At 41.3% G+C, this 13,923-nt stretch overlaps 1 pseudogene; it reads right to left on the minus strand.

The window, feature by feature from the left end:
* Positions 1-7,475: 7,475 nt before the first annotated feature.
* Positions 7,476-13,127, minus strand: LOC147603262 (uncharacterized; annotated as a pseudogene).
* Positions 13,128-13,923: the final 796 nt, after the last annotated feature.

Consider the following 13,923-nt stretch of genomic DNA (forward strand, 5'->3'; position numbering starts at 1 on the left):
GTGTCCAAGAGTGAAGTTTACCTATTCCATGTATGTGTTCTTAATTTTTGGTCGTGTTTAGTTTTATTTTAGGTTTCAAGTTTTTTTATCATTCCCGGCCGGGCACGTGTGTATAAATAATTAGGAAGTGTAATGTTACATATATGTACCACGGGATTTTAAGGTTTTGACTTACTGTGTGGCCTCATTGAGTGAAGGCAAAGAGTCGCTTTCCCTTGCCCATCCACGACAAAAGCCTCGACGTCAGGTGGCACGCTTGATTGATCTTTGTGTTTCTAGTTCAACTACTAAGCGAGAGTTGGTGTTGAGGCATGGCATGCACACACGGGTGTTATGAAATTGTGGTGATATTTTTAAGCCTTGAGGTTGCTTTCCAAGCTTGAAAGTGTTTTCATGGCTCTCTTTAGGGTTTGGTACCATGGGTGACTCTTCTTTAATGAAAACATGGATATATAAGCCCATTGTACATGGGCAAGGTACTGTCCATGTACCTTGCCCATGTATTACCCCTATTTCCCATGGGCATTCAGGTTCACACCTTGGGCCCTGCTCATGCCTTGTAATGTCAGAACAAGGTGTCCAAGAGTGAAGTTTACCTATTCCATGTATGTGTTCTTAATTTTTGGTCGTGTTTAGTTTTATTTTAGATTTCAAGTTTTTTTATCATTCCCGGCCGGGCACGTGTGTATAAATAATTAGGAAGTGTAATGTTACATATATGTACCACGGGATTTTAAGGTTTTGACTTACTGTGTGGCCTCATTGAGTGAAGGCAAAGAGTCGCTTTCCCTTGCCCATCCACGACAAAAGCCTCGACGTCAGGTGGCACGCTTGATTGATCTTTGTGTTTCTAGTTCAACTACTAAGCGAGAGTTGGTGTTGAGGCATGGCATGCACACACGGGTGTTATGAAATTGTGGTGATATTTTTAAGCCTTGAGGTTGCTTTCCAAGCTTGAAAGTGTTTTCATGGCTCTCTTTAGGGTTTGGTACCATGGGTGACTCTTCTTTAATGAAAACATGGATATATAAGCCCATTGTACATGGGCAAGGTACTGCCTCTTGTTGCTTTTTGGCATCCATGGGCTACTTTGACTTCTCTCTCAAGGTGGTGTTGGCACATGAGTTGAGGTGGAACCTAGTACAACGATGGAAAATATCTTACCCATGGCCAAGGTGCTACCTCTCTCGGGGGGTTCATTATATGTAAACCCTCTGTATCACGTGCGTTCAAGGCCTACTTTTAAAACCCCTTATTTATGAAATTTTTATGAATAAATCACACCCTTCTTCTATTCAACCTATGAATACCCCCTTTAAATGGTACCCTTATGTATGTAAAAAATTTGTTAAAAAGGGATTTTAAAAATCCCTTCTGCTGAACCCATGTGTTACGCTTACATATTTATGAGTGAAAGCACCATCGTAAAAGCACATAAGTGCTAAGTACCAAGAGGCATAAAAGTTACTTATACATATGCAAGGGTAACCAGTCCTTGAAAATAAAATTGAAAACAATGAAGATTCATACATATGCAAGGGTAAAAGTTATTGTGATGGTGCGAGGAGTGGGTGGTCTAGTGAGGTTCACGTGTCCCAAGACAACATGTTATGTCTAGCCGTGATGCAACTAAGGCGGACTATGGATCCATGTGGTCTTTCAAGGGAACTCGAGTAGGGAAACTCAAGCTTAAGGCAAGTAGGTTCCACCACTAGTTCTATTTCAAATGTGCCACGCCGTGAAAGATTGCGAAGAAGTTCACGTCGTGAAACGGTAAGAACTGCGGCACCAATGACAAAATAACACGTGGATTATTCATTTAACGTAGCCACCTTGTCTGACGGCTGCGCTATAAAATCAATTTTCTTCCTTGATTCGTCACTTTACACTCGGTGATTTCGCGTTTTCCTTCTTTTCAATTGCTTGCGCACATTCGCCTTCTTGCTCCCGACATCGCCTACCCGACTTATCAAGGTGGAAGCTTTTTCTTTTGTTTTTTTTTCCTTTTTCTTTCATTTGTATGTATATATTTTGTGATCCAAAAAGGACATGTGTTGAGAATAAATCTTTTGCTTTATAATGCATGTTCATGGATTGATCAAAGATTGACATGCATTATCAATAAAATGAAAAAACCATAAAATGATCATCTTTCTAAGTAAAATCTACATCCATACATAGTTGTAGAAAACGAAAAAGACAAGCCTATATTTTCACAGAAAGTTTGTCATGTCTTTTGTTTCATGCACAAGATCTTCACGTCCCCAAACTTCATGCAGGACATTCACGTCTGTTGTTTCATGCAAGATCTTCACATCCCCAAACTTCACGTGAGACATTCACGTCTCCAAACTTCACGTACGGGACATTCACGTCTACTGTTTTACGCAAGATCTTCATGTCCCCAAACTTCAGGCGAGACATTCATGTCCCCAAACTTCATGTGGGACATTCACATGTTGTTTCACGCAAGATCTTCACGTCCCCAAACTTCACGTGGGACATTCACGTCTGCTGTTTCACGCAAGATCTTCACGTCCCCAAACTTCACGTGGGACATTCACATCTGATGTTTAACACAAGATCCTCATGTCCCCAAACTTCACGTGGGACATTCACGTCTGCTGTTTCACGGCGGCCACACTTTCACGACTTCAATTTCATGCCTACTCTTTCATGCGCCTACTCTTTCACGTCACACTTTCACGGCCCTAAACTTCACGTGAAGTCTTTCACGCCGCCTGCATTTCACGAAAAGACTTTCACGCCTTCAAGTTCACGACTGCTACTTCATGGGAAGACCCTCACGAACCTTTTCCTCACATATTACCCCACTAATTAACAAAAAAAAAGAAAAAAAAAGAAAAAAATAGCTTCCACCAGTCATTCGACTGATCATGTCTGGTTACACAGATGTTTATTTCCGAATTTGAGTCCCAGGAACAACCACCTCCATATGGGAAAATCACTCTGTAGTGCCATAGTAAGGAGTGCCTCCATCTATTGGAAGATGCAAAAGTAAAAGAAAAGCTAGAAAAAGTTAGCCTCGGCAGAATGGCTGCAGTGATGCCCAGAGTGATCGACACACCAATCTCTACGCAGAGTATCTCCGTACTTATGAAAAGCAAACAAAGAACCCCCCAGCCCTCTGACTGGAAGAAAGAGAAGCTATGTACTCCTTAGGCTCGCAAGCGTGTGACTAGAGCAGCCATCATCCTTGCCTCAATCTCCATCTTCACCAAGACTGATCGAGTGAGAGAGAGAGAGAAAAGAAAGGCTTCAGCCCTGTGCCTCCTTCCAAGGGAGAGAAGGCGTGAGAAAATCCTGCACCTGCTCTATCCGCCTCCTGGAGCCCTCTGTGCGCCTGCACATGAAAGAACCCTGCAGAGCCTGCCACTTGCAGAGAGAGAAAGAGAGATAACAGCCCAACCCTCGTGCCGTCCGGCCTGCCTCCTGTCCTGCAGACCAACAGTTGCGAGAGAGAGAGAGAGAGAGAGAGAGAGAGAGAGAGAGAGAGAGAGAGAGAGAGAGAGAGAGAGAGCATGTGTAAAGGGTGGCCAAGATTAGTCATTAGTGGTATAGAGTCTCGCGTGATTTGTGAGAGCTCTATGATCAGGAGCCTAGATCTAGTGCAAACGTGCACCTGCTTCATGCAGCCGAGGCCGGCAGCAGTCTCGAGGCCCGCGAGGGTAGCTTCGTGACGGTATGGGATGTCACGAGGTAGAGATTGGTCGGTACGTCCATCTAGGCAAAATTACAAAGGCAGATGGCACCATGGAAGAACTGCTAATTACAGAAGACCTCATCACAGAGAAGCTCTACAGCTCCCCGCACGGCAATGAAGGCCCACAGACATAAAATAGATACAATGCCCAATCAAGGAGATGTTAAAGAGAGATTCTTATAACTCCAATGGGGCGGAGTACGAGAACATCAAGGATAAAGCCACGAAAAAGCCTACAGAGCAATGTCATTAATGATGCTGCAGATCAAACCAGTTGACAGGTATAATAGGGTCAGCACTTAACAAGATAGCAAAATCTCATGAAGAGAAGGAGGACGATTGGGCCTTTTTCATGCATAAAGAAATGGAAAATTACCTCAAGGCACATTAGTCCGAGGTCAGCAACCCATACCTATTAACAACAAATACTTAACCATGTGGCACACAGAGGCCAGTAAAAGGTGAACACCAGAGGAAAGCTTGCCGCTAGCCCTAATCCCTAGTCAACCTACAGAATCTACTGGGGAAGGGTGGAAGAAGGACAAGCATTGTTAATGGAGACACAATAGCTCATAAAGTCAATCAAGAAGGATCGAAAAAATAAGACTGACAAAAGGATGAGAGGGCTACTAGTGGATGTCACCACAGAGTCTCTGCAATCAGAAAGCAGATGTGGCATCGGAGATCAACACATACCAAGAGGCTCTCCAAGAAAAACTACAAAGCCCTACTATGCAGGAACAACACCAACAGCTCTCCCCTTCAACGAGCCCTGCACAACTAATGTTCAAAGACCTCTCCTCACTCAAGGATTCACAACTCGAGGGTATACCAATAGAAGGAGCTAAAGAACAAATACAAAAGGGCCATACCTTGGAAGGACCAAAACACGAGGAAGCATCAGTTGCACCACTAGAATTGGAGAAGCCAGCAGAATGTAGTAAGAGGTTGCATTCACTAGATACATCCAGTCTAAGCAAACGAAGAAGCAGGTTGGATGATGATGAGCCACTGTCGCATCTTGGCTCTGTCAAAGATGCGGATTCTCAACAGTTCATGTGAATTTCTATTTTAGGGGAAACCATTTTAGACACTAGGAGGATTTTTATATCCAAAAATATCTCAATTTTGGATTACCTCCCTCTAGACATTTTCTCTCTCCAGGCCAAAACACGATCTTTCTTTTATTTCAGAGAGGGGAATAATTATAAGACCAGAAGGGGAGGTTGTTACTCCTTTACACCTCAAAAGCTGGAGGGAGGAATCTTATATCCTACCCCACTTAAAAAACGCGAGATATCCTCATCTCGTAGCATAGCTGGAGGAGGTCAAACTCTTTGCCTTAAGATCCAACTGATTGTGGGGTTACTTATAGTCTGGTCAACCCAAGAGAATCCTGGGATAAAGATCCCTTTATATAGAACTCATTATTAGATAACAATTCATTCAGATCATATCATTCATATCCTTAACACAATAATGGTCCATCAGACCGAAAATTCCATCTGAACATTCCTCCATGGGAATTTCAGTTATGTAGGTTTTTAATTTGTCATCCCTTAACTTGATCCAGTGGGTCAAGGGTTAATAGTAGCAATCTATCATCACAATCCACTAATCTTGTAGTGATTTGCTGAAGTCATTATCGCCATTCTAGTTATTAGCATCATTACTGGGGATCGTCCCATTCATCCTCATTGTGGCTTTATTTAACTTATCTTCTTTCAACCAGAATTCAGGAATCATTATCTTTCAATCAGAATCCAAATCAACTCATCAATTCTCAACCATAATTCTGGACTGCAATAGGAACGAGAGCAGGCTAACAAAGCGCATGCAAAAAAAATCAAGGCTCTTAATGAGATAATCATCACCAACCAAACAGAGGCACAAAGAAGCCAAGAGACAATATCGCAACTACAAACACAATTACAGGATACACAAAGACTAGTAGCACAACAAGTAACTCAAATTACTGAGGCCCATCAAAGAGAAGCTACTGCCATAAGAGCACAGGTAGTGGCAACAAGAAGATTCAAAGAACTGGATGCTGAGCTGATGATCAGAGAGACATCCATTTCCAACTAACGCAGCAACACTGATATTCGCATGCAAGACCTGGCTCGCCAACTGGCCACACAAGAAAGGAGTCAAAGGCCAGATCCCACAGATGATTTGTGTACCCTCCTTGAGCGCGCCTCGAAAGTGGGATAGTTGCCAGTAACTCCTCGGGCCCCTTCTTAAACTCTTACCTTGTTTTTATCTACACTAACACTCTTATTACTTCAATATGACATATACTTAGTTGAAGATATTAGCTTAGGAGAATTGACCCTTATTAAACAAAATACTGAACGAGATGCTGACCCAACAATCATTATGGGAATTTTAAGGGGGGATCTTATATCAACTAACCCGCAAGATATCTTCTTTTATTCCTTGCATCCTATAGTTCTCAACCTCTGTAGTTGGTGTCATGTATTATAAAATTTAGACATCCTGGACAACAGTGTTGACAAACTCGATCTGTTTGTTTTTCTAGATGGCATACCAGCGACACCAGCCAACTACAAGGTTTGGCTAACACTTATCAATGGGTAATTAGTCATGGGTGGCTAGAAGTATATAATACTCACCAATATTTAAATCTTTGTGAGTCTACCTTATATCACCCGGTGGGCATACTCAAGCTATATACTAATATACACAAGCATTTAGAGGCTATGCTCACCAACGTTAGCTATAATTTTGATGCCACACATAAATTACCCATATATTGATAACAAAGAAATCCCTAAAATTCAAAACTTTTTCAAAGCGCATAAACCTAGCCACCCACCCCCTAGTTTGGGTCAAGGCAAAGATGAGGGTCCATCTTCCTTTTTCAAAAACACTTACCCTGTATGTTCTAATATCGCAAAAGTAGGCTTCTTGACCCTTATCCTAGCGCGCCACCTACTACCTCTTCCCAAGCTGAATGTAAATACTCTTCCTTCTCTCTGCCAAAATTAGATTTTCCCACTAACACTCTTGTCCCCGAGGAGATATTGGCACCTATCCCAACTCCAATACAGCAACCTCAAGAGGTACGTAATCTGCCACCAATTGATAATGTTGCACCTTACACTGACAATAATGTTTTGGATTCCTTGATAGATGTAGAATATGAAGAGTTGATAATGTTGCGCCTTACACTGACAATAATGTTTTGGATTCCTTGACAGCTGTAGAATATGAAGAGTTTATACAACAAGGCAATCCACTGTTAAAGCCAAAGCTTATGTTCAAGGTTGTAATGCAAATTACTCTGTTCGATCCTACTAGCAAGATTCTTCTAGAGAGGCATATTTTACAGTCACACCCACACGGCAACACTATGTTCTGTACCCTCTCCATGCCACCAATCTAGAATTAGAAGAATTACTTCCATTAGCAAGAGAGGGAACATTGTGGGCAAATGTCGCCAAACACACAAGGCTTGCGAACCCCCATCTCTTCGACTTATTGGAAATTTGCCTGGTCACTTTCATGATCAGTTATGGCTACAGAAGATGGAGGAGGTGAATCCAGAGGAGGATACACCACCATCCACACAAATGATGAAGCACCACAACTGTCGTATTTTGGAGTGCAACCTACATGGAGAAAGGAATTCTTAACAGTGCCTGAATAGAATAGCATTTACATGAGTGCGCCACCAACACTACGAGTGGATCCACTCTACATGCCTATCAAGAGGAGATGGACACCGCTAGAGTTTAAAGATGCCAGAGACAGAGATTTTTATATCTGCTACTACAACTTTCCTATATTCAATCCAACAACATTTGCCAGTATTCAAGCACAAAGACAGCAACCGCTAAATTAGATCAGGGCTTGGCAAAAAATCTCAGATCTTGCAATCGTAGCCAGTGTAAGGTTCATGAAATTATTGGTGGTTCTCATAGACCAACCTAAAGAACCTTATGATGGATTTGAGGCTCAGCACCTACAGTTCGACATGAACCAAGGGCCATCAGACAGGGGTATCATGTTGTATTACCACTGTCTAAGATTTCTTCTAGCATATATGCACCTAACATTTGAAGACATAATTGACACAGGATTCTGGAAGTCCCATTTGACATTCCGCCGCACACTCTGAAAACTCCAGTCCCGTCTCGTAATTTCTACCGACATGAGTTCAGTGAGACTGACCAGGTGTTCCGCCTTGGTAATAGGTTCTGAGAGAGGACAAAACCTACATCAGGAAGGGGGGAATGTTAATTCCATTCGGATTAACACCATGATTCTCAATTGAGGACATTAATAAGTGTCATGTAAAGGCACCATAAAGGTTGTACAGTATGAGAGATTGGCCCACCCAAGGCCTAGTTAGTGAGTTTTGGGCACCCAAGTGTGAATAAGGGACAATTGTATATAAGGTATTTTCTCATAATGAAAAGGACACAATCCCCTTTGTGCTATTGAGAGCTCTTCCCTTGTACTTTGTGAGAGAGTGAGGAGTGAGAGCATTCTAGCATTGTGCCTCTTTCATGCTTGTGTGTTATGCTTGTATGAGAGAGTGTGATTGGCCTATGCGATGGTGTGAGCGACTCCACGGTGAGAGTGTGGAGGTGGAGCTTGGAGTTTGGAATATATAAGCGATCTTGGAGAGGCCTCAAGAGACACGAGCTCAAAGCATTGGCAAGTACCCCATGACGGTTGTGTTCTACTACTTGTCCAATAGGTGAATGTGTGTAGAGTTCCCTCTTGGAGGTGTGGTAGCCCATAACAACTTTCCATGGCCTTAAAAAATGATCAAACTTCTCTAGATACTGAACAATTCCATCAAATTTGGTCATCATCCTTGAGATATGGATTAGCTTTGTTTTTCCCAATTCTGAGCCTCTAGGTATTATGTTTGTGGTAGCACCACAAGCTAATCCTTGAGATATGGATTAGCTTTGTTTTTCCCAATTCTGAGCCTCTAGGTATTATGTTTGTGGTAGCACCATCCTAAGCATGCCTTTTGCATATTCAAATGGTGGTGGGATGTAAGGGAGTGATTGCAAAAAACCCTATTTTTAAGGGTTTAGGATTTCTTGCACCATGGGTTTGGGTTATGTAGTTTCTAATGGCACTTGTCCTCGTCGGCTTGTTGGCTTTGAGGCTACAAGCTCACTATAGCTAAGGACACATTATGTGATTATTGTCCTTATGGATTCCTTTGGTTTGAGGTACTTCTCTCTGAGCATAAGCTCTTTACCCTTCCTTACATTCCCTGTTTCTCATCCAAATGGAAAAGAATTGGAACTTGATTTCATGATGAAAACACTTCTATAACAATCTTCTATGGAAAGTGGGACTCCTATTTGCATTGTGTGTGTGCTTGTTGCTATTGTGTGTTTTGAGGAACACTTGTACCTAATGGTACAACAAAGGAGACATGTCTTGATTGCCATAACTGTGGTTGTTAGGATGCTAGTTGGTCGTGGACACAGCTTGAGATAAACCCAACTTAGGATCGACACTTAATGCTTGAAACATTATGACATTCGACATAGTTTGACCATGTCTTGAAGGAGAAAACCTTAAGGTTCTTGATTCTACTCCTACTCTCTGATGGAGCTTCGCCCAAAGATAGGGTATTTTAGTGCCATTTTCACGAAGTTAATGATGTTATTTACACAGCCAGTTGGTGAATTCGGGGTTTGAAGGACTATGATAGCTCCCATTTCTAGGTGGTCTTTTGTTCCTCCCTCGCTAACATCTACTTTAAGTTAGTTCATCTCGTGTCAAAGCTCCTTGCTTGAGGTGGATCTTAAGGGGTTTTGCCTTCTTAATCGGGGAGCCCTCTATTGAGTGGTTGGGTGGGTTTGAGGAAGTTTGTTTTGATTCACTATAGTCGATTGTATTATTGTTTGCAAAAATAAATAGTCTAGATCAAGATTTAATCGAGGGTTTCACTTTGGTGAAATGGTCTCTACTACTTCCTCATCAAGAGTAGGTTTGAAACTAATTTCACATACATCTATTCTGCTCAAGCTACAAAAGTATATTTTTTTTGTAACATAATTTTAAAAAAAACCTTTTTTTTGGTAGGCTCACATGTAAGATTCCTCCCTCCAGCTTTTGAGGTGTAAAGGTGTAAGAACCTCCCCTTCTGTTCTTGAAATTATTCCCCTCTCTACTAAAACAGAAGAAAGATCTTGTTTTACCTTGTTTTGATCTAGAGAGAGAAAAAGTCTAGAGACAGTCCTAAATTGAGATATCTTTGGATATAAAAATCCTCCTAGTGTCTAAAATGGATTCCCCTAAAACAAAAATTCAAAAAGAACTTTCCAATGTGCAATTGGAATTAATTGAAAATGTGTATAAAGGACCTTAGCCTAAGGGTCTACATTTTCAAAATTTTTTAGATTATGGTCCAATTAAGGTTCCAATGGGCCAATTAGATTAATCCAAGTGTTGGGATGAGATATATCCAAAGAATAAAAGAAAATACCCAAAAATGAGTAAATGCTGACATAAGATGAAAAGTTGACTGAGTACAAGATTTATTAGTTAAAAACTATGAGATATTACTAAAAAAATGAGATATTTTAGAATAATGATGCATTTCTGACACACATTGGTAAGGAGAGGGGGATTCTTGAGGGAGGCACCTAATTCATACATGTGGATGAGTTTTTAATTCAAAAAAATTGTGATATTTTTATCTCTCTTCTCTCCAGGATCAAACCAAATAAAAAAGGGAGCCAAATTGATCCAAATCTTGTCCAAATTGAGTCAAACTAATCTTGGAAAATTCTAGAACCCAGTTGGACTTGGCTAGTGGCCTCCCTCACCTATAAATAGATCCTTAGTCTTTTGTAAAAAAATCTGTGAACTATACCATGCCAGTATTACATTAAAATAATGATATTTTCTATTATCCCTTAAAATCCTCTATTTTTGGAGAACTTGGAGCTTCTCTCTCTCTCTTCAACAATCCTTGGAGCTTTCTTCTCAACATACTAAACCAATTGATTGGTTGGGGGATTCCTTCTAAGATAAAGAAGCAAGCCAAATCTAGAGATAAGAAGTAATTTCATGGTTTTCATTAATATTCTCAATGATTTCACTTCGGAACTCCTCTCAAGCTTGAGAAGTTTCTATTTAGTTATTTTTAATGCAAATCAAGCTTTCTCTAAGAGTTTTAATGATTAATCACAAAAATTTAATCTCTATGCTTAATTAGGATGCTTTTTATGTATATCTCTCTCTCCCAAAAGAATAGTCATTCCTATAACTAATTCTTTAGCAAATGAATGCTTCTCATTGATAAATTCTTAATTCAAAATCAATGTCTAAGCTTGTTAAGCTAGAGGTTAAGAAAATAGCTTTTTATGCTTTTAGGTTAATAAAATTATGATAAATTTATGATTTAATTTCATAAATTGGATTTAAGTTCAAAGATAGTTCTTCTATCATAATTGTATTACAAAGTCTTATTCTTTCTAGAAATATTAAAAATTATCAGTAATAGCAGCGAAGCTATGGTAAAATTTTTAGAAATTAATACATAGCTTATTTTTATGCATAATGTGAAAAGAGGACTTCCTACCATATTCTAGGATTGAATATCCTAGGCTAAAAAAGAATGATTTTCATCATATTCATGGAAAACTAATTTTTAGTGTTTATGCATAAATAATTAAGAAAAGAGAAATTTTGGTAATTTTATTTTTATGTAAAAAGAGGAATTCCCATGATAATGGAGATCCATGTAATTAAATGGAAAAAGAGAAATTTTTGGTATATTTAAATAATAGATATTTTTATTAGAATTAAAATTTTCATATTGTTTCTCTTTAAAAAGTGAAATTTGATTAGTTTAGAATGCTTTAAACCAATTGGGATAAATTCTAAGTAACTTGAGAATGAAAAAAATTGAAAAATGGTCAGCCATACAAAGGAGGTTATGGCAAAATTTTCTTTAATTTTGTGAAATAAGTTTTATCTTTTATTATTTAAAAAGAGTAATCCTCATTGCTTGTGTATTCTAAAAGTGTTATTTTTATTCTATGCATAGAAAAATGCATATTAGAAATATTTTTATAATAAAAGTGTTATTTTTATTAGAATTAATTTCTATGCATATAGAAAGATGCATATTGGGAATATTTTGATAAAAGTGTTACTTTCATCAAAATTGATTTTTATGCATAAATAGATGCATAAAAGAATTTTTTATTATAAAAGTGTTACTTTCATTAAAATTAAATTTATGCATAAATAGATGCATAAAAGAATTTTTTTTTAATAAAAGCGTTACTTTCATCAAATTTTGATTTTATGCATAGAAAGATGCATAAAGAAATTTATTTTTATTTCAAAAGAGTTTTTTTTTAAATTTCGAGAAAAGATCCTTTCATTAGTTATATAAAAAACGCCCGTAGGGCTACAAAAGACCCTCTCTGCTCATAAGAAAACAGAGCAGAGATCCAAGCAAGGCAGCTACGGAGACTCTCCCTAGGTGCAGAAAAGTACAAATATCAGTACAAAGAATTGAGGGGCTAAATCATACAATAGGAGGAGGGGAAAGCCAAACAGGTGGCTTGTAGTGCCAGCGGGGGGAACCCGCGTGTAGGGTATAGAAGGGACCGCTGCGCCAAGTGGTATGAAAGGCTTGGCGCCACAAGATTGCCTCATCCGAGTCGCCCCGTCCGAGTCGCCCCGGATGCGGTTATACTGTCCTCTCGCAGGGTGTGGATCAACTCCTACCAAATCCCCCGGAACAGTCTCTGGTGGCTCCAGTCTCCCCTCAAAGGCCCTGAAACACCGGGCTCTCCAGGTGAACCAGATGGTGAGGCTGCTGAGGAGCTCCCATCATAGATCCCGCTCTTGTGTCCAGCCGGTGGGCGGACGAGAAATCCGGCCACTCGTACTCGCCAGGGTCCCACAGGAACCGGGCCAGGGGGCGTGCTGCATATGTCCATATGCGCTAATCAGAGTCCACATCTGCAGGGTTTGGATCAATATGCCACTTCTGGGAAGCGACGGCCACTACCCGTATCCTCTGAAAGATGCACTCTGCAACCAAAGGCGACTCTGCCTCCACTCTCTGAAGTCTGCCCTCATCCTGGATCTCATAGTAGAGGCATCTACCATCCTCAGTGCAAGCTCTGATAGCAATCAGGATCTCCAACTGTGTAAAGGCTCCCATCCACCGTGGGGCCACTGGCTCGAGAGGCGTGAACCACTCCTCTGTGAGTGCCTCCTGAATGTCATCCCTCATAATCAGCCCCCCTCTGAAGTGACTCAGCCTCTCCACCTGGATCTCCTTTGGGAGACTGCAGAAGGCCTGCCAGTCTCCAAAACTACGTGCTGGGCCTGCCGCCAATGGTGCCCAGGCTAGACGAGGCCAAGAACCCAGCATATGACCTTGCTCTGTGTGTACCGCTGGGCTCCAGATGAGCGACTGTTTGGCCCGCTCCTCATCACAAGAAGGAGGTCTCTGAGAGAGTCTCGGTCTCAGCAACTCCCAAGCTCGTAGGATGCTCAAGGCAAATCTATCCTCCCATCCTCTACTAAGGCCTGTCCTCCTCATCTCTATGAAGATCCATCGTATCTCTGGTGCCCAAGTGCCCCCTGCTGGGGGAGCCCTAACCTGCAGCCACTGAAAAAGAAGCTCTTTCCAAGGCTCAGCGCTTGGAAGCAGCCCCCGAACAATAAGCTTCCCCAATAAGGCTCTACTCTGATCAAATGGATCTATAATGCCCAAGCCCCCCTGGGCCAGCGGAAGTGTAATAACTACCCAAGCAACCTTAGCCCAGGTTGGTTGACCATCCCGCCCAGACCAAAGAAAGTTCCTGATCAGCCTCTGTACCTGGCTGATGCAAGAGCTCGAGAAGATCCAGCAAGACGTGATGTACCACATGGTCACTAAAAGCACTTGATTTGCCACGACCCTCAAGGCCTCAGCAAGCTCAACCTCTGAAAGAGGAACCCTCACCCAGAACTGTGCGCATATGATCTGTGACCCTCCTCTGCACATGGGCCCACACAGTCTGTCTGCAAGCATCCCGAGCCTCAGTGGTGGCTGGCTCCGCTAAAAGCAGGTCTCTATAGAACTCAGTGGCAATGGCTCTGATCTCTCCGGGCTCAGTGGCTACCGATCCGTCCTGCCTCCTGAACTGGCAAACTCCTGCTCGAGCATGGCGGGGTCCAGTAAT

This window comes from Cibotium barometz, chromosome 64, assembly GCF_041138505.1.
Source record: "Cibotium barometz isolate CiBa-2024 chromosome 64, ASM4113850v1, whole genome shotgun sequence".
NCBI classification, from domain to species: Eukaryota; Viridiplantae; Streptophyta; class Polypodiopsida; order Cyatheales; family Cibotiaceae; genus Cibotium; species Cibotium barometz.